Below are 20,153 nucleotides of genomic sequence, written 5' to 3'. Positions count from 1 at the left end.
AGAAGAAAATCATGTGCAAGAGCCCAATCCCTGATTTTTCCTAGAGTTTTTTCCCTTTTGATGAATACTAGGAAGATATGAAATGAATGGAGAAAAAAGTGAAAAAAAAAGGAAAACTCAAAAGAGTCTCACTTCATATACAGAATTAATTAATTACTTAATGAGAAAGGGTTTGAAGATAGTGCCTCAATTATTAAAGTTCAGATCTTTTGTGTACATCCACTTTTTTTTCAGTGATCTGGGGCAATTGGACCATCACCCAAGCATGTTCCTGTTACTTTTGGTGCTGGAGAGACTGTATCCCTCCCTGATGGATGGCACCTCTTCTGCTCTCAGCATTGTACCTTTTGTTCCCTTCATTATGAGGTAGTATCATCCTAAGTGAAAATACTGGGGGTGGTCATGGGAATTTTGTGAGGATATTTTAGTTTGTTTTTATTTCAGAAATTATTATATAATAAGAGATGTTAATTAATTAGTTTATGTTTTTCCTTGGGAGGGATCTTGTATATACAGGAGCAGGAGGCTTATTGCCCCTGTCCCAGACCACCCTCCAGTGTTTTAGTGGAAGGTTCTTCTCTCATGGGTGCACCCACTGTGTAAGTAGTGTTTTCCTTGGAGACCTGCCTGCTAATGGGTGTGTGGTACTGATACAAGGTACTCTTTTGAAAAACATAGCCTGGGTATTTGCATTATCCCTGTGTTGAGCTCACCCAGCATGGTGCGGACTTGCTCCTGGCATATAGCCCCTGTTGAGCAGTTCAAGAGGACATCAGGACACCTGGTTCTTCACTTGGAGGAATGTGCTAGGGCATGCAGGGGTGGCTTGTTGATGGCAATGCCATGTAGTACAAGTTCCCACTCATCTCCTTCAAGCTTGGAGTGCCTAAAAAATGAAACATGAACATAGAATATGCATGGAATTCAGAAACAGGCTTTCCTGCTTCGGGAGCCCATGGCCCCAGTTTTCATTTTGGATTAAACACCACAATAAGCAGGCCTTCAAAAAGTATTCACATTTTCTTGAGAAACACTCTGGAAGCCTATAGTACTGGTTAACTTTTACCTTTATGCTTTCTTCTTGACAAAACGGCAACTTCATTTTATTGTATCCACTGAAAATTGAAATGGACTTGGAGCAGAAGGATAAGAATACCAAACTCAAGAGAGTGTGTTTATTATTTATGTGGTGCTCTGGGTTCTACTTCTGGTTTCACAGAGCCGACTTATGCAGTTTATTGTGAGAAACCATTAAACATGAGATTCTGATGTGTGCTAGCTGTGGCCATTTGCTTGCAACAAGTCCTGGCTGTGGCTCTGTTATCTTTGATCACAGAGATGACTCACTCAAGCTGGTTTTGTTTCCTGATACACAAAGTTACCAGTCTCCTTCATTCAGCATTTGGTGATTCATTTTAGGAATTTGGGTGGTCAGTTTTACTTTCAGGTTCCCTTTTATGACTATCTGGGGGAAAAAACCCAAGATATAGTTTTAGAAAGTTAATGTAAGGGAGAAACACAGAGAATCCCAGTGTACATTACAAACAAAAATATGCCATGGAGGGCTGGAGATGTGGCTCAAGCGGTAGCGTGCTTGCCTGGCATGTGTGCGGCCCGGGTTCGATCCTCAGCACCACATACCAACAAAGATGTTGTGTCTGCCGAGAACTAAAAAATAAATATTAAAAATTCTCTCTCTCTCTCTCTCCCCCTCTCTCATTCTCTCTTAAAAAAAATATGCCATGGAACTTGGTCATCAGTCTGTGTTGAAAACATTGTTTGCAGGAGTTTTTTTTGTTTTTTTTTTTTTTTCTTTTTTCTATCAGACTATGATGTGTTGGATCCTGGAAGCCACAAATTACTGCATTAAAAATATCTTTCTAAACTTATTTGTTTACATATAATCAGAATGCACATACTACTTATTATCTTAAAAGCAAATATTATATACAACAAAATTGCATTAATATAGAAAATTTAAATACTACTTTGGAGCTACTGTACTTAGTGTGTTTTTTAAAAAAACAAAAACTAAAAAGACACAAAGTAAGAAGTTTTTAATCATATTGTCCTGATGAAAATGTTGTAGTCAATAGTTGCTTTCTGCCTGAATACAGATTTATAGTGCACCACCAGAGGAGAAGCTCTGCAGTGGATTCCTTAGTTGGTCAGTAGGCTGGGATTCATTGAGGGTACGTGTGTCATAAAGCAATGTTTCTCAAATTTTAAGTTATAAAGATACCACTTGGGAATCTCATGAATTCTGATTCAGTAGATTCTGGGATGGGCCTGAAAATCTGCCTTTCAAACAGACTTCCAGGTAATATGATCCTGCTGGTCTAAGGACCACACTTTGAGTAGCGGGATTACATTTGGGATATTAAACATCATCAGTGTCATGTACACAGAGACATTTAATAAACTAGACAGGAGTAGGGTCACACTTGGATGTACTTGGTTAGGCTATTTAAGGAGTTTTATAAAAGTAGATTTTGACTCAGGAGTGTAGAATAAGCAAAGATGTATTCTGAGCAGAGAGGTCATTAGAAAAAAGCCTGCTTTTTTTTTTTTTTTTTTTTGTTTACCATGACTTCTAGAGGAGGAGTTTTCACTCCTATTTTTCCCATTGAGGAAATTGAGGTTCAGAGAGTGAGCCAGTTGCAGAGTTGAAATTTGAACTCAAGAGTGCAGGGCTTTTCAGGAGTATTATATGTACTCTTTCTATTACACCAAAATAACCAGCTCCCTTTTGAGTTGCCATGCACTTAAGCCACATTGAATGTGCCTGTGAGGCTTGAATGTTATGCAATGAAGAGAGAGTGAAGACTATGTCTCCAGTCACTGCATCTGAATACAGGTTGTTTTCAGGGTGTATCCATTGGTGGGATTGCGCATCATTTTGCTTTTCCAGTACTAAAGGTTAGTTGATTGGGTTTATCAGCCATATGTAATCAGACACACATCTGTGGGATGGTGGTCCATGGCCAAATACACTCTTGTCCCTTGAACATCTACTGTGGTAAATGGAAGGAGCCTAGATTAAAATTAGAATATCCAGTTCTGAGTAGCATCAATTTGCTATAGCAACAACCTATGCTACCCCAAAATGTTCACTGGGGAGATGAACTATAAGTGGATCTTTAAAAAATAGCAAATTTGATAAAACTGCACACATTTGATTTAATGACCTCAGAGAACATTACTCATTAAGAATGTAAAAGATTGATTATGAATCCTATTATTCCAAAGCAATGTTTGTGGTTCTGATGAAGACTGAGCAGTTTTGATTTGGGGTAGCTGTTGAAAATATGGATGTACACATGGGAAATAGGTGGTATTTTATCTTGATAGCATCCTTAATGGGAACATAAGTACTTAGAAGAGCTCTCATTAGACCCAAGGATACTCTGAATCTAGCTAAAGAGAAAATTTTCAGGTAGTGGGAGTTGCACAGTTGCTTTGACCATACTAAAGTGAATCCTACAATGCAAAGACGATTAAAAGCCTAACAACAGCTTTTATTTCCCTTGATTTATGTATGCTTACCTGCTATTTCTATCCTCTCTGCATTGCTAAGTACCATTTGTATTTTTAGTCCTTTGTTCCACATTTAAGAATATATCCAAGCTTAAGGTTTTTGTTGTTGTTGACTGAAATCTTAGAAATCTCTGGTTTGGATTTTCTAGTTGCGTGTATGTGCTTGCGTGCACACAGTTATAATTGTTGCAACATCTTAGGACAGAAATAATAATATTAATCCCAACATCTTGTTTACAAATTTTCTTTAATCCAGTGTATTTTATGTGCCTGATGTTTTGCTGGATCCAGGTCCGCAGTCCTTTAATATATTGATATGATAACTCCGATTTAGGACTATTCACCCTTCAGTTGAAATACCACAGAGCATAGTAATTCATGTTTTCAAAGGAAATGTGTCTGGCTTTGTGACACGCTCACTAGTGCCCACTGTCTGGGGCTTTCTAGACACTAGAAGTCTTTTCAGAGACTAAAATGTCTCCTGACATGCATCTTTGAATTCCTTTTCACAGGCAAGTTTCAAGTTTCCCTTGAAGAACTGTAAGAAACCACATATGCCCCAAACCTAGGATCCTGGAGTCTTGAACAGAGCAAAGACCCAGGACTCAAAAGACTGGGTTCTGTCCAGGTTCTGCCATTTACTAGTTGTGACACTTGGACAAAGCTCTTTATTCTCTGCAACAGCCTGGTGATCTGTTTGAGGGAGCTGGGGCAGTTGGGAAAGTGGCTCTGTTGCTGAAAACTGAAATTGGAGCATCTGATTAATATCTGTGGAGAAACTCTGTCGTTGCCTTTCATTTGCTTTTGTGGTTGCTTTTAAAAGGTCTTCCCTCCCACCCTCAGCACTACACCTTTGGGCTTATTTTCATTACAAATGACTTTCAGCACCTCTTTTTCCCAATCCATTTTAGTCATTGTTCTCTTAAAGAAGTTTTCAGTGAAATCTACTCTTTTTCTGACAAACACTAAAGTACAAATAGCAATACAGTCTTAAACACATGGTATAGGAATTACCTATAGGGACCTATGTAGTAGAAACTTGTTTAGATGAAATATGAAAATCTAGCTGACAAAGAATGGAAAAATACATGTTTTATGTATTTTTAAAATATTTCATGGAAACTTCCTCTCTTATAAGAGAGGAAGGTGGGAATATAAAAATTGAGAGAAAGGATGGGAGAGGAGGGGAGGTGTAGTGGGGATAGGAAGGGCAGCAGAATAGAATAGACATTATGATTGATGTATGTACATTCCATGTATGTATTATGTGTCAAATTACATTCTGCTGTCATGTATGACTAAAAAAAAATAAAAATGAATCGTATGGTTAAAAAAAATCCTCTGCAAGATTACAACCCTCCCCCCCCAAAAAAATAAAATAGTTGATTTTTTTTTAAGATTGTGTCATTGGGAAGTAATATTGACTCTTGTTTTGTTTTCTTTGAAAGTTATATAATTCAGGTATTACCACTTTAGTCCTTACCCAGGCTATGAAGTGAAACAGTTCATTTTCCACGGTAGTGTGTTGGGGCTTTTGCAGGAGGCAGTAGCTGACTTCTTCTTCTATTTGTGATTGTAACACTGGAAACTCTCCTTCAAGATTGCACATCACATTTCTACCGGCCATATTCCCAGCATCCTTGTAGATAAATAAAGGACAAGATTTTTTTTTTTTTTTACAGAGAAATAAAGAAGCAGAGTGGCTACAGCACTGCTGAGCTGGAAGTCAGAAAAGTCCTCATTTTCTGTCCATCTCAGCTCCGGATCACCTCCCCTCCTCTATAGCCTTTGTCATTAAACCTCTTTTCTTGCCATTCATCACAACTGTAATGTGCTATCATGCTCAGTCTCCCCAAGTAAATCTTAATCTCTTTGCACACAGAAATAGTTGTGGGGTTTCTGTGTTTTTTTGTGGGTTGTGGTACTTTTCTATAATTTGTTCAGGTTTGGATGCAGAGCTAGACAGAGTCACGTAAAAATGAATCAAATTTTGAAATTGTGACTTTTTGTCTGAGCAGTTGTGTATCTCTGAAGTACACAAGGGATTCCTAGTCCTACTATATTAGAGCCACATTTTGTATCTCACTGGTTACTAGTTATGTAGAAAAGAGGCCCTGATAAGTTTCATATTTTACCTAGCTTTTGAGGAGTATTATGTTCTAATATAAGCTCTGACATTTTGTTTATATTGTGACTTCCCCTCTTTGACCCTGTTTCCTTTTCTGTCAAATTAAGATATTGGCCTTGTTGTTACCTAGGTCTTCTCTGGCCTCATGAGCCTGTGACCTCAGACCTTCCTGGACTGTAAACTTCTCTCCCCTGATTGCTTTTTAGGGACTCCTGTGGAAGCCCATCTTTCTGTCCCCTGCTGCATGTTTAAGAGCCATATGAGAGAAGCCTGGATTGATAAGAGTAGGAGAGGGGGTATTTTTTCTGTTTAAAATCATAGAATTATAAGTAAGCCAAAACAGGTGGGAAAATCCTCTCAGATTAATGCAGCTTGAATGGAAGACTCATGCAGGAGAGCCCTGTGTGCTTCAGGCTATAGATCAGTGTGATGGGAATAAATAATTCTGCTTATGAAATAGTGCTCCTAAGTTTGCTTATTAAGAAAAATTTTAGAGAGAGGAAGGAGTTGGTAGTATAATGGAGAGAGAGGGCACTTCCTTAAATATATTTCTTCAATATTCAGTTGATAAATGTGTATATGTAATTTACGTAGGGCAACAATGTATCCTTTCAATACATGTATACATGTATACAGAGTTAATAATCAGATCAGGGTAAGTGGCGTATCCACCACCTTATGTTTCTTTGTGTTGGTAACATTTAAAATCTGAGAACAGACTTTTTCATCCTGCTTTGGCATGTCTCTGCTAATAAACTAGAAACTCCTGAGGCTAGAAAAGAGACATTGTGGCCTATGAGTGAGACCACATACCTGTACCCAGATAAATGATGTGCAAGTGAGCCCAGAATCATGTCAGTAATTTGAGGAAAGTGTAGGATGGGAATGTTATGCCTGGGGCCTACAGAAGGATTTTTCAATAGAAAGGAAAATATTTTATTAATGACCAAACCAGTTGTGTTGATATCAGACTGGATCATTAAATGTATCACTTGCTGAGAACTAGTAAGGATTCCCAAAGAGTAAGTCATGCCTGAGTCACCTCATTGTTAATGGGATTACTAGGATGGTGGATATAGATAGTGCAGCTTTATTTAATATTTGATTTACTTAAATGAAAACAGACTAGATTGCATGTTTATCAAATTTGTGTGTGAAGTAAACATTACAGGCAAGGGAATAGAAAATCAAAATAGTTTTCAAGCATAGGCATGACAAACACAATTTCAGCCTTGTGGCCGTTACCTCTGTGTGGCTATTACTTCTGTGTGGCTGGAAGGGAAGGGTTCAGTTGAAAGCCATATACTCTAGTTTCCATTTAATTTGTGATGTGTTGTTTTTGTTTGATTGTTTATATGTCTGATATAGTCCATAATTGAAAAGTAATATTCAAAATAGCCTTAGATTGATGGGCTGAGACTATCAAGATAACATTTAATAGAGATATGTATCATATTCTGATTTTTTCAATTAAAAAATCATACACATGCAAAATGAGGGATATCTGGCTTCATGGAAGTTTTTATGAAAAACAACAAAAAAGTCTTGTGGAATGGGATTTCCTTGTGACCTGTGACAATTGTAGTGTGACAATTGCCACTTTTTGATAGCAGAGGCAATAATCCCCCTGAACTCCATTGCTTAAACTAAACCCCACATTATTCTGTTTATTATTCTGCTCTGGGATCCCCATTTTAGAAGGGTCATTGATAAACTAATATTTATCCAGGCGAGGTGACCAACATAAGGAGGAAGCTAAACATCTGGAAATCATTAGAATGGAGAAGACTTAGAGGCAACGTGGTGATTGTCTTTACATACTTGATTGTCTTTACATACTTGAGGGCAGAAGGCACACAATTTCTTTCTTTCTTTTTTTTTTTCCTTCTCGATAAAATAGTTGGAGATTTCAGCTTTTAATATAAAAAAGAGTTCTGTGAAAGTCAGCCTTCTCCATCAAGGACATAAAAATTTTCCTAATGCTGAGCTGTCCATAGTGTTTGAGGAAAACTGATCATACGTTGAGAATATTTTCTGAAGAGTTTCTGCAGTGTGTCTGTATTTGGGTTAGATGACTATCCAAGGCATCTATTTGGGATGTCTTATTTCAAAACAGTGGAACCACTCAGAATTTAGTAGATTCTAAATGGGCAGTGAATTACATGTTAGAATCTTCCTTTAATGGAAGCATATTTGATGCATATTTGCAGATTTTTAAATGGATCTTCAGTTTCCCAAAGAAAGGGGTGCAGTTTTTAACATGGCCTGCAAGGTTATGGTGATCTGCTCCTAAATGGTGCCCTCCAGGAATTAATTCACCTAAATTTAGCTTCTAAATAACTTCTATAACTTTGTTCTGAAAACATTTTTTGGCCTATGTGATGTTATGTCTGAAAAGCATTCCTTATTAATTTAATTATCTTTTTTTTGTGTGTGGTTGCTATATTTTTCTCTATTCCAGATATTGGCTTAAGCCACATTTGTTTTCTGAGAAGCATAAGAAACATCTGAGTCTTTGAGAAGTTAGAGATGCTTTTCTGAATTGATTGAAATAGATAACTCTTTGTGGTCCAAACTTACCAGAGGAACTTTTTGAACGGAGATCCCTGCAGAGAGAGTAGCAGAGTCCTCAAGCCTTGCCCATTACAAAAGTAGAAACACCCAAGAATAGGGCTTTCCCAGTACTGTTAATGTAGAATATCCTCTTCCCCCAGCATAGAATTCCCAGACTCCACCCTTCCTGTGGTTACCACTGATTTCCAGGAGGCTTAGGGAAACAGGGTACAGGAAATGAGTCTCTCTACACCATCCTCATTTGCTAAGAGTTGTTGGTGAAAGAAGGAACCTGCTACCTCATCAGTCTGGAAACCCTGACCTCTTGGTTTAAGTAGTGTGACTGTGTGACACCAGGCCAGGCTTTGGGCCAGATGTCAAGGTGAGATGTTCATTTCTGCTCAAGGGGTTTTCAGTTGCTCACTCTTCCTCTTTGCCTATAGACTAAATTGTGCCCACTCTTTTTTTTTTCCACAGACATGTCAATGACCCCAGTGTTAGTTTCTTTGAGGCTGATTGTATCACAGGGACATATATTTGAAATAAAGCCATGAGACTTTGGTGATGGCATTTTAGGACTTAAATAAAGAAGACATAGAAGCAGCATTTGGAAGGTTCTTTCCCAGTGCTGGTGGAATCACTCTGGGCAACTGTCTACTCTGCCTCCTTACTGTGGCTCTGCCTAGTTTTTATTGGGAGAGCTGTGCTTGTGGCCTTCCGAATTCTATGTAGCAGTAGCTGAGGTTCAGCATGTGAAATGAAATCATGTTTTTTGTATTCTATGGCTGTTTGCATAAAAATATACTCTGTTGTCTGACACCAATTTTTTTCCCCTCTCGGTTCCTAAAGAGGGCCCAGCCAATTTCATCTCTGACAGATCTCTTTAAGACCTTTTTCTAAGTATGTCTTTGAGCAAGAGGAATGAGGAGTTCACCTCTTATGGAATGCATTGACAAAGCAAGCTAGAAAAACAAAACTTGTAGGGAAGAGCTTTTCTTAAATGTTATCTGTTACTTTAACAGGCCAATTCAGGTCATGTTAGAACAAGTTATTTGATCTGCAAACAATCTCATTCTTAGGTGAAATTTCTGACAATGATGATAATCTGTGGCCTATTGCTGCCATTCACTCTAAAACTTAGAATCCAATCAGTTGATTGTTGGCTAAACATTTCTTGTGTACTTAGTGGTGTTAGCTCTTGGGCAAAATGCTAAGTAAAGAAAAAGGTCTTCATCCTCAAAAAGAATATCCAGTCTAGCTGGTGAGATAGAACAACAGCCTATAGGCCTGACCATGTATATTAACCACTTCCTTATAGGATATCTATCCTAAGGATAAGGCTTAGTGGGTTCCAGAAAGTCCAGAAAGCTTGCTCAAGTAGCAGAGCAGGGGAAAAAAGGAAATTCAGCTTGCCATCTCGAGGACTTTTAGAAGTCACTCATGGTGATTTCATGTGAGAACAAAGTCAGGCCATGCACTCTGCAGACAGTGGGGCCCAACAAGGGGGAGATTGTGATAGAGCTTTATGATTCATAACTTGGAAGTCATCATAAAGAGCTTTGCTTCCACTTGAACCATGGGTGACCCAAGAAATTCACAAAAATAAATGGCTTATTGTTTAACAGGAGAAACCATTGATATGGAATAAGAACAGTATTTGCCCCAAAGATGGCATTTTACTCTTGTGGGAATACTGAATAGTAATGGGGGAAAGTTTAAATTTAGTAATATTAAAATTTTTAAATGCTTTAGCAATATTTTTCCAAAAGGAACTGTCATTTTCTTGGCCATAAATATTTTTTCAAAAATAGTAGACAAGGTGCTCAGCAGGCATTTTAAATTCTAACTTAAGGATTTCACAGTACCAAGTTCCAAATGCTGACAATATGCAGTTTTTTTATCCTATGTAGTAGGGATCATTTTAAGTCCAGAAGTATATATGTATATTTTTCTTTTCAAACAGATATGAATTAGGGAATAAATAGGCAAAGATTAATTATAGTAGGCTTCAAATGAAGACATGGAAAAATAACATTATAGTATGTTTTGGTTATCTTTCCCTGACTGGCATAGTTTTTTTCTACTCTGCTTCTGAGTCTTGACCCTTGCTAGACTATAGTACACCCTCCTGCCCAACCTCATTCTCAGGGGACAAGTTCAAAACCCCCACTGGTGCCTGAAACTATAAAGTACCAGATCCTACGTGTACTATGTTTGTTACTATAATACCACACACTATAGCTGTAACTTGAATTGTGGCAGAAAAACTAGCATGAATTTCTTTTTTCTCTCTTTACAGTTTCACAGGGACTACTTCATTTGTTCTTATCATAAATCTTACCACCAACCTGATTATTCTCTTTCCTTATTAAGTTGAGAACTTCTACTTTTTAGGAATCATCTTATCTTGGGCATATCTGAATTTCAAGCATCACTGTTGTTATGACTTGAACACAAGCACTCATTACTGCCATGGTCAGTCTGATAAGTGAGGTGGCTGGCTGTTCACAGGTGGGTAGCATCTATATTGTGGATATGCTGCACAAAGGGCTGACTCACGTCTCTGGTGGAACAGAGCAGGGTCGAATGAGATTTATTCATGCTATTCAAAATGGTACACAAACTAAAACGTATCAATTGTTTATTCCTGGAATTTTCCATGTGGTATTTTTGGGCCATGGGTAACTGAAATTGCAGAAAGCAAAACCTCAGCTAAGCAGGGACTCCTTCATTTATAATCTAGTTAAAACAAGCTTCATTAGTCACATTGGCTGGACTAGATGCATTGTGACCTGCATGCTTTTGCTTGTTCCTCCTTAGCTTATTTTTCTCACTCACCTGGAACATTGAGACATTCCGCTGCTTGTCTCTCTCCAAGCCAGTTACAGACATCCTCTTTTTTATAGTATATGTTCTCTTTTTTATGTTTATGATCAAGAAGTTTATTTATTGGCATTGGAGAATGTTTGCACTATTGCATGACTACATGAATTGAAAATATGTAAAATATATATGAAATTGGATGGGCCCCTCTCATGAAAGAGAGAAAAGAGTAAATGGTCATAGGTCAGCATTAATAAGCATTTGTTTCACCATGTGTTCTCATATTACTTGAATTTGTGACAATTCTTCATCACCATTAAATATATTTACTGAGGGCCTGTTCTGTGCCCTTGTCTAACATCCTGGGTCTCATCTCTTGTTTGAAAGAGAAGAGAGGTCTGCAGTCCATCTTCTGTGGTCAGATGTTAGAAAAAGTTCTGTGTTCATAGGCTCCTACTTCCTCCCCTCCTAATCATTCCTCAGACTACTGCAGCCAACTCCTTCTACCACTGCGCTGAAACTGTATCTAGAAAGATGAAATTGTAGTGACCTCCTAGTTAAAAAAGCCATTGGATGCTTTGCAGTCATCTTTTTTGGTTTGTATCTGGAGTTGACACTATTGCAAACTTCCTTTCATATGATACTCTTTCCTCAGTGACCTTCTCTGGCCACTTCTTTCTGCTTCCTCCTGTTGCCTTTCAGACATTGATGCACCTCTTTGTCCTGCCCTCAGCCCACTTCGTTTTCGATCTTATGCACTCTGGAGTTGCCACACACCTACACTGATAAGTCAATTCTAGATCTGGAACTCATAGAATCAAATGAAGCTTGCCCACCCCCCCTGCCCCCCCCAACTGGGAATTAAACCAGGGGTACTCTACCACTGAACCACATCCCCAGCCCTTTTATTTTATTTATTTATTTTTTTGAGACAGGATCTCACTGAGTTGCTTAGGATCTTACAAAGTTGCTGAGGCTGGCCTCAAACTTGAAATCCTATTACCTCAGTCTCCCAAATCACTGGGGTTATAGTGATGTACCACCTATTGGACAGCTTCTTCTGCCTGTGCCACAGGCACCCATAAGTTAGCAGTTTCAGTTACCTTGGCACACTGAGGGCTGAACATCCAGTCCTCTCCTCGTCACATGTAATGCCTGACATCACACTCCATCCACCTGGCAGAAGTTCCCTTCTCCAAAGAAAATGATGGAATCTGGACTCACAGAGGCTTCTCCACCGTAACTGACTGCTCATGCTTGCTTGGTTTTCTTTTCTTTTATTCTCTTCCTTCTCTTCCTCCTCCTTCTTCTTTCTCTTCATTTTTTTTGTCCCTCTAGTGCTGGGAATGGAACCCAGACCTGATGCCTGCTAGGCACTGTACCTCTCAGGGGCACTCCACCACTGAGCTACACGCCCAGCCCTCCTGCCTACTCAATAACAAAGGAACATTTGTCTTTAAAAATATATATATCACTTTCTTCCCAAAGCCCTTTAGGGAGTGTGAAATGATTTTTTTTTTCTTATATTGATTATCATCAGTTTGAGGTAGCAAGTGGCAGGCATTGGTAACTTTCTTTGGAGATAAAAAAAAAAAGATGACACTCCAGAGTCCAGAAGGAATAAATCTAATGTGTCCACAGTGAAAAAAATGACTGTGGAAGGAGTCAGGGACTATGAGTCACTCACTCAACAGATATTTATTGGGAACATCAAAGTGTCAGGCACTAGAAAAATGCAGTGTTGAGTCAGACCCAGGGTTCTGTCATGATGTGCTGTGACACTTCTTGTCCCTATCTTTTGTACTCTGATTTTTTTCATCCTAATTAGTGATTAATGAAAACAATTAGCAAATGTTTACCATGGGCCAGGCACTGTTTTAGAACCTTACACATACTAACTCATTTAATCATCACAAAAGTCACTGTGAGCTTATTATCATTGTTATTATTACTGAGGGAGGGCAAAGGCTGGGCAGAAGAAAATTTAGAAATATGCCCTACCTCAGTCTGCTGGTAAGTGATAAGGCATGGATTTGAATCCAGGTGATCTGACTCCAGAACCCATCTGCCACTGTCTTGGCTATCCTAACTCCTCACCCCATAGCAAGTCCTTCCACTAGCTATCCATGATGCTCTGTGATGTAAGACAAGCTAGTTCTCCACGTGCCAGAGTTAACCTGTGGTTTTGAATAACAAATATTTAGACTTTTCTTTCTTGAAACACTTGCCCCCTTGGGCATTGCATTGGCAGTGGTCTCTTTTTCTAATCTGAAATCCACAGAAAAAAAAGAAAAAGTTGCAGTTAGGTCCAAGTGGTTTTGACAGGTTGCTAAATAAAACTGGCTTAACTGAAGTTCTGAGAATTTCTTACAAAAGAAAATTTCCTTAGTATAGGAAATCATGGGTCATTGCAGTTATAAGTGTCTTAGTAAATAGAAAATGTGGCTTGAGGCTAAGAAGCATAAAATCTTAATGAGATTATTTGTGGGTTGCTATTTATGCATATCTTTTAAACCATTAAAAAATGTTTCCTGTCTTCAGTGTGTCATGTTAAGTTTCCACTGTTGAAATCTTACATAATTTTTGAGAATCTCCAGAGTTGCTAAAAGGAAAGAAAAAAGCAATAGTAACAAAAATTTATGTAGAATTTGAAATTTACAAAGTACTTTCACATACAGTAACCTTTCTGATCATCCCTGTTTTTATTCTCTTAGAAAATAGAATCACAAGGCTTTCAATGAAAATTTATAAAATTACCTATGTTTTCTTATATGGTAATTCTGAACTGATTTGGAAAAACTCAAATCTGAATCAGTGATGTGTTTAAATTACTAATGTTACTCCAAATTGCAGGTAGTAACTTTGGGGAACTTCTCTGACAGATACATAACAGGAGCATTTGGCTGATCGTAAGGTCTATGAAGTGGTTAAAACCTCCTTTGGTTCCTTAGTTTTGAGTTTTCCTTGTGCTTAGTCCCACTTCCCTCCTTCACCAACTTGAGGTGAGGGCACACTGAGGGCGAGGTAGGCTCCTCTGAGGCTTTTGGCAGCAGGGAGAACACTTGGCTAGGCCATTTGTGCCCCGACTACCAGCTACAAGAAATCAAAGATTTCTCTCAGCTGTAGATGAAAACTCTTAGACACATAGGAAAATTTTATATTTCTATATAAATATCATATGTGTGTGTGTGTGTGTGTGTGTGTATGTATATATATAGTTGTAGATGGAAACAATGCTTTTGTTTTTATGTGGTGCTGAGGATCAAACCCAGGGCCTCACACTAGGCAAGCACTCTACTACTGAGCCACTACCCCAGCCCCCATAGGGAAACTTTAGTTCAGCCTTAGAAAGAAAATTAGGCATGACCCCAGTAGTGAGATTTTTCTGCTCAGTATATAAAGTGAGAGCATTAATAAAGTATATATTTGTATGAAAGGTGCTGCTCTACAAATAAATCTGCTCTTTTTTGATTATTAGAACTGTACAGGAAGAAGTCATCTGTTTTGGCATAAACTATGGAAATATATCTAGGTAGCCAAGGAAAAACTGAAGTGTTACTGAAGGATGTGTCACACAGAAAAGAAATAATTTTCAAAGCAGTGGCTGGAAACTTTTCAAACATGAATCTAGGGAGTCCCTTGAGCTGTCTGTGTGGGTGATGGGTGAGTAGTATTGGTTTGGTTCTTGCCGGGCTACTTATTTATTTATTTTCCCACAAAGATTCCTTCTTTCCTGTGAAATGAGAGTTGAAGGTGCAGCTCCATTTCGGTGAAGTAGAATTCATTTATACTTACTATAACTTGTATAAATCTAGTGAAGAGAAACAGGTTTTCTTGCTAAGCTTCAGTATTATATAATTAATATAATACAATTATTTTCTTTAACCTTTTTTTAAAAACTACATGATTTAAGATATTTAAGAATTTAATTCATAAGAGATTGAAACTGGACATAGGAGAAAGACTAGAGAAGGATCAGCATTCTGCTACCTGGTTGAACACATCTCTAAAGTGGCAGCCTTAGAATACCATGTCCTGGTAGAACTCCCTATTGAAAGCCAGCCAGCAGAGCCACTTCTTTATGCCCTACTCCTTACCTGAAGCACTGTGAATTGTCACCAGGGCCCTGAGTATGAACATAGGTTACTCCACAGGATTGCTACTCAGCCTGACAGAAGGGAACTAGTGTCACTGGGCAATCCACACTCTGATTTAGAAAACCCAGGCTGTGGGTTTGGCATTGGCCAGATACCCTGGCTCAACCTTGAATAAATATTCCTGAGGCCTAAATAGGATAGGGAATTCAAAGCCCTATTTTTCCCAAGTTCTTCCATAACCAATCCATGGCTGCTTGTTGTGAGATTTAAGTGGAGAGGCCAGGTTTTGGAGGGGAAACAAGGCGTCATTCTTTACTATAAATTAATTCTCCCATACAGTTCCCTTTTCTCTTAGAAGTGAAACCATTAGAGGGGCCAGATCAAACCCACTCTAGTCATTGACCAGGGCCAGCTTTATCACACACCCTGCCCAATGTAGTAACAACCTGTGTGAAATGACTTGAGAAATCTTAGGCAGTGCCCTCTCCCCACCCAGATATCTCAAATGCAGCCTTCATCTTAAGCCAGGTCTTAAAGACTCAGGTAGACTTTTATTCTTTTAGTATTTGGATTTCATCCCTTCTAAGAAAATGGACATCACAGTGGGAGGTAAATGACTTTTATGTTATTATAGTCACTTATGCCATGATATAAATTAGTTTAAGTTTCTTTGGTTTTGAAAGAAAGATAATTAGATGACAATGGGGAGAAGGTGCAGAATTGGAACAAAGGCAGGAAGCACAGTCATCACTCTTGTGGCCTGGCTGAGGACTCTGTGACTTCTTTCCCATTAGAACTTGCTTCTATGCTTTCAGGGAAACAGGGCATCCTATTTTCCATTTACTTCTCCCTTCTGTCAAACAAAGACTTGGAGGTCTTTTTACGGCTTTGACTCTTCCTTACCCCTTCTAGATGTAGTTCCATTTCCTTTCCAAGATGAAAGCATGTCTTTGTCCCCTCCCAGAATAGTTCCAGGCAGCAGAACATAGTGAATCCTTCCAGATAAAGAGGATGCTGATAAAATGCCAGATTGTTATCAGAGAAGCAAAGTGAGGGGAGTCAAGTCCCTACCATTAATTACCTCATTACAGCTTTGTTTATATCCTGTTCATTTGGGGCATGTTTTTCTTGGACAGTTTCTTATCTGTGTTCTGAACTGCAGTCTGAAGTTTGCAAAACTCCCAAAGGTCAGGAAATAGTGGGTTCCTTCTTTGCTTAATGGCAAGGAAGAGAAGATCAAAGTTTCTATCTTCATCTGGAAGGAAATAGACAAATGCTTGGTTTGGGCAGCCTATTCCTCTCCTCAGTAGACAACTATACTGTGCTGATTGAGCTCTGGCTCTAAATATTGAGGAAGTTACCTGGAAATAGAATGGCATTTATCTCTGTGAAGCCATGAGCATCAAGCAGTGATTGTATATCCAGACATTGAGGCTGGAGTCCAGTTGAATCTAAAGTAATACTACTTGGTAGTTTTAGTAAATATACTTGATGCCACTGAACTGTATTCCTAAAAATGGCTAAAATGGTTGACAAAGTTATGTTTCTTTACTAAACAAGTTCATATCTGACCTCATGTTGTTTTATTCGGTTTGGTCTGCAGCGCAACCCATCTTAGCTAACAAGACTATGGACATAATTCAACCCACCCTCTCAGCTCACTGGTGATGTGGGCTTCTGAAGACCAGAACATTGTGTTTTTCATAAGACAAAATCCTACAAGCATGTTATCTGGTAATATACCTGCAGTACGAATTTGAAGAATAAAAGAAAGAAAAAGCGAATAAGAGAATATACCTCATTCTAAATCATGAAACTTAGTTCTTATTAACTCCAAAAGCCCTCGCTCAGAGCTCCAATGTAAAGTGTCTTGTTTTTACCTTGTGTGCATGTCTCCTGGTTCATCGCTGTCATCACTTGAAGTTAGCTGATAAAGTCAATTTGATTTTTGCAGGCGCTTGCTCATATTTAATTTAGTATTTCCTTAGAAGAGGCTAGAAAAATGAGGGACTTAAGGAAAAGTTAAGGTAAATCTTGAAATATATAAAAGCTCACTTTGAGTGAAAACTAATTAAAAACTAGCCCTGGCCTTTTCATAGGCAAGAAAAAATTGGAATGGCGACAGGGGATGTATTCTTTAGGAAATAAAAACTTTGCCAGAAATAGCATGGGTGGTTAAAGGAGTCTGGTGTGAAAGTTGCATCATTTAAAAAATAATATATCTTTACTTTCTTCTTGACTAATGGTTTTGTCAGAATAACTGTTTAGATAATAAATGAAGTACTTTGAAGTGCATAGGGGAATGAACATTTCTGTGCCTTGTACTAACTGGTGATACAGATTATAAACTAAATGATGCCAAACTTCATCAGTTCATCCCAGATCTGCACACTAGCAAGCTTAGTCAAAGCCGTAGAAATCTACTGAGGAAATCATGAAAATGAATGGAATTGATCCAGAATGTTTTAATTTTCTTCCGAAATGTTATATTTATTAGACCTCAACACCCAAAAGTTAAAACAGTATTGAATTTCACACATAGCACTTTATTTGTAATCTTAGGTTAAAGGTTATGGCTTTGGCATGACTGAAGAATAATGACTCATACATTTTACACTGACTTTATTTTATTTCTGATAGGCATAAAGGAGAGCTAGGGAGTAAGATGATAGTGCATTAAGGCTGAATTTATTAGTTGATTGGACACAAATGGAAATACAGAATGTCACTTAATGATTTTTTTGTTTCTGTTGATATTTGTATTTATACTTTGGGTGAAGACTGTGAAATGCTAACTTATACTTAAAATGCAATATAAAATATCTCTTGACTATTAAAATTAGGAGTGAGAATTAACAGTGATTTTTTTTCTAATAAATGTCTCAAACTATACATAGCTAAAATCTTATCATGTGGACATTTTGGAGAATGTGACCAGTACTCTGCATTTAAATGTGCCCCATCTTAAAATGTAGTCATCATGAAATTAATACATTAAGGCATGGTCACAATCCAGGAAAAGACTTGAAGGTAATATGAGTCTCCCCATAATCAGTAACCTAATTAAATGCTAGATAGCTTCAGCTTTACAATAATGTACCATGCTTCTGAACAAAGATAACACCACCACTGAAACTGTATACTTGTAACACTAGTACATTTTTAATTAGTGGCAGGGTACGTGTGTGTGCTCATTTTTGTTTCATCTTTGGACTTTGCACAGCTGTTTCCATTGTGCATTCATTTGGACTATATCCAGTGAGGACAGTCACTGATTTGGCTTGGTTTTTTCAGAATTTGGAATGATTCAAACTGGTTTGAATCAAAGTTACCTTTTTGCTATGGAAAAGGCAACTTTGGGGGGTATTTAATATATAAAACTGGTTTAATCTACTCAAGAAGAAGAGAAAATCTGTTTTACCTTAATAGCTCACATAGAAAATTGTACCACCAAATGCAGATGAGTTTATTGAAGACGGTCCATCAGATTTGGCATCTCTTGGTTGAATAATTTGAGTTGTATGTACACTTAAAAGTAATACAGCTGAATTTCTTTTAATATATATTATTGCTCAATTCTTTGATGGTAAAAATGCCTTAGAATTGGAGTGCATCAGTTTCAATATTAGTGTAGGCTTTTTTTCTTTCTTTCTTTCTTTAGTTGTACATAATACCTTTATTTTATTTATTTATTTTTGTGTAGTGCTAAGGATCGAAACCAGGGCCTCACATGTACTAGGCGGGCGCTCTACCGCTAAGCCACAACCCCAGCTCCTAGTGTAGGCTTTTGAGTTAGAGGCACCTGACTTTGAATCCAGCTTGTTCACTCACTTCCTTTATGAGCTTGGGCAAGTTACTTAATCTCTCTGAGATTGTCTAGAAGAGAGCATGTGGAAGTTTCAGAACATTGTCCTAAAAACATTTTTGGTTTTTAGTTCTTATGTGATTATTAGGACTTAAGTATTTATTGATTTGATTTTTTAAGAGAGCACAAGGAAAAGTTAATTCTGGTTGGAAAAGTTTAAAAGAAATAACTGGAGTTGTTTAATCTGAGGGAGAGAAGACAGGATGTTCCAGAGATAGGGCTAGAGGAAGAGAAGAGAAAAGAAGACAGGATTATACCTCAACTTTTCTAGTGGATATGATAGGATTTTCTTTAAGAACAGTTTCAGTGAGGCCTGACATAAACTGCACATGTTTAAAATGTATAGTTTGATAAGTTTATATACAATCTAAAACCATCACCATCGTCAAGATAGTGAACATATCCTTCACCCTTTGTAGTCCTTACACAGCCACTCCATTGCTGGCATTGGCTGTTCCGGGTTCTGTCACTCTAAGTTAATTTGCACTTCTTTGTATTTCATGTAAATTAAATCATACAGTACGCGTTCTATTTTGTCTGACTTTTTCACTCAGCCTAATTATTTTGAGATTCAGCCATTTGTTACACATACCCATGATTTTTTTTCCTTTTTATCATCAAATAGAATTCCATCATATTGATCTACCATATATTTATTTATGTAGGCAACTGTTTATTTATGTACTCAACCATTTTAGACATTTATCTTGTATCCAATTTGGGACCATTATAAATGAGTTGCTATGAAGATTTCATGTACAAGTCATATTCTAGACGTGCTTTCATTTCTCTAGAGTAAACATACAGAAGTGGAATACCCATTCAACTATATGGTTGGTGTATGTTTAACTTTAAGAAATTGAACAATTTGTTTTCCAAGGTGATTGTATTATTTTACATTCCCACCAACAGAGTATGAGAGTTCCAGTTGTTACATGTCCTAGCCAACACTTCGTGTGCTCGATGTTTTTCATTTTAGCCTTTCTAGTGAGTATGTAGTTATGTCTACTTGGGGTATTAATTTGAACTTCCCAAACAACTGGGGATCTTGACCATCTTTTACATGTGTTTATGTGCCATCCATATATCTTCTTTGTTGAAGTGTCTGTTCAGAGCTTTGACCCATTTTTTTTAAAGAGAGAGTGAGAGA

General features: G+C 37.8%; 1 protein-coding gene across 15 annotated transcripts in view; it reads left to right on the top strand.

Moving 5' to 3' along the window:
- Window positions 1-20,153, top strand: part of LOC144372581 (transport and Golgi organization protein 1 homolog) — a 140,856-nt gene that overhangs the window by 64,498 nt on the left and 56,205 nt on the right. For 10 of the 15 annotated variants that reach the window (XR_013432548.1, XM_078035920.1, XM_078035930.1 and 7 more), the window contains one exon: window positions 235-366. The exons of the other annotated variants lie outside the window; for them this stretch is intronic. The gene's annotated coding sequence lies outside the window, so the exon portion shown is untranslated. The remainder of the gene's footprint in view (window positions 1-234; window positions 367-20,153) is intronic. 15 annotated transcript variants of the gene reach the window in all.

The sequence above is a fragment of the Ictidomys tridecemlineatus genome, unplaced genomic scaffold (genome assembly GCF_052094955.1).
Source record: "Ictidomys tridecemlineatus isolate mIctTri1 unplaced genomic scaffold, mIctTri1.hap1 Scaffold_133, whole genome shotgun sequence".
Lineage (NCBI taxonomy): Eukaryota > Metazoa > Chordata > Mammalia > Rodentia > Sciuridae > Ictidomys > Ictidomys tridecemlineatus.
This window is presented reverse-complemented; position numbering and strand designations above follow the sequence as displayed.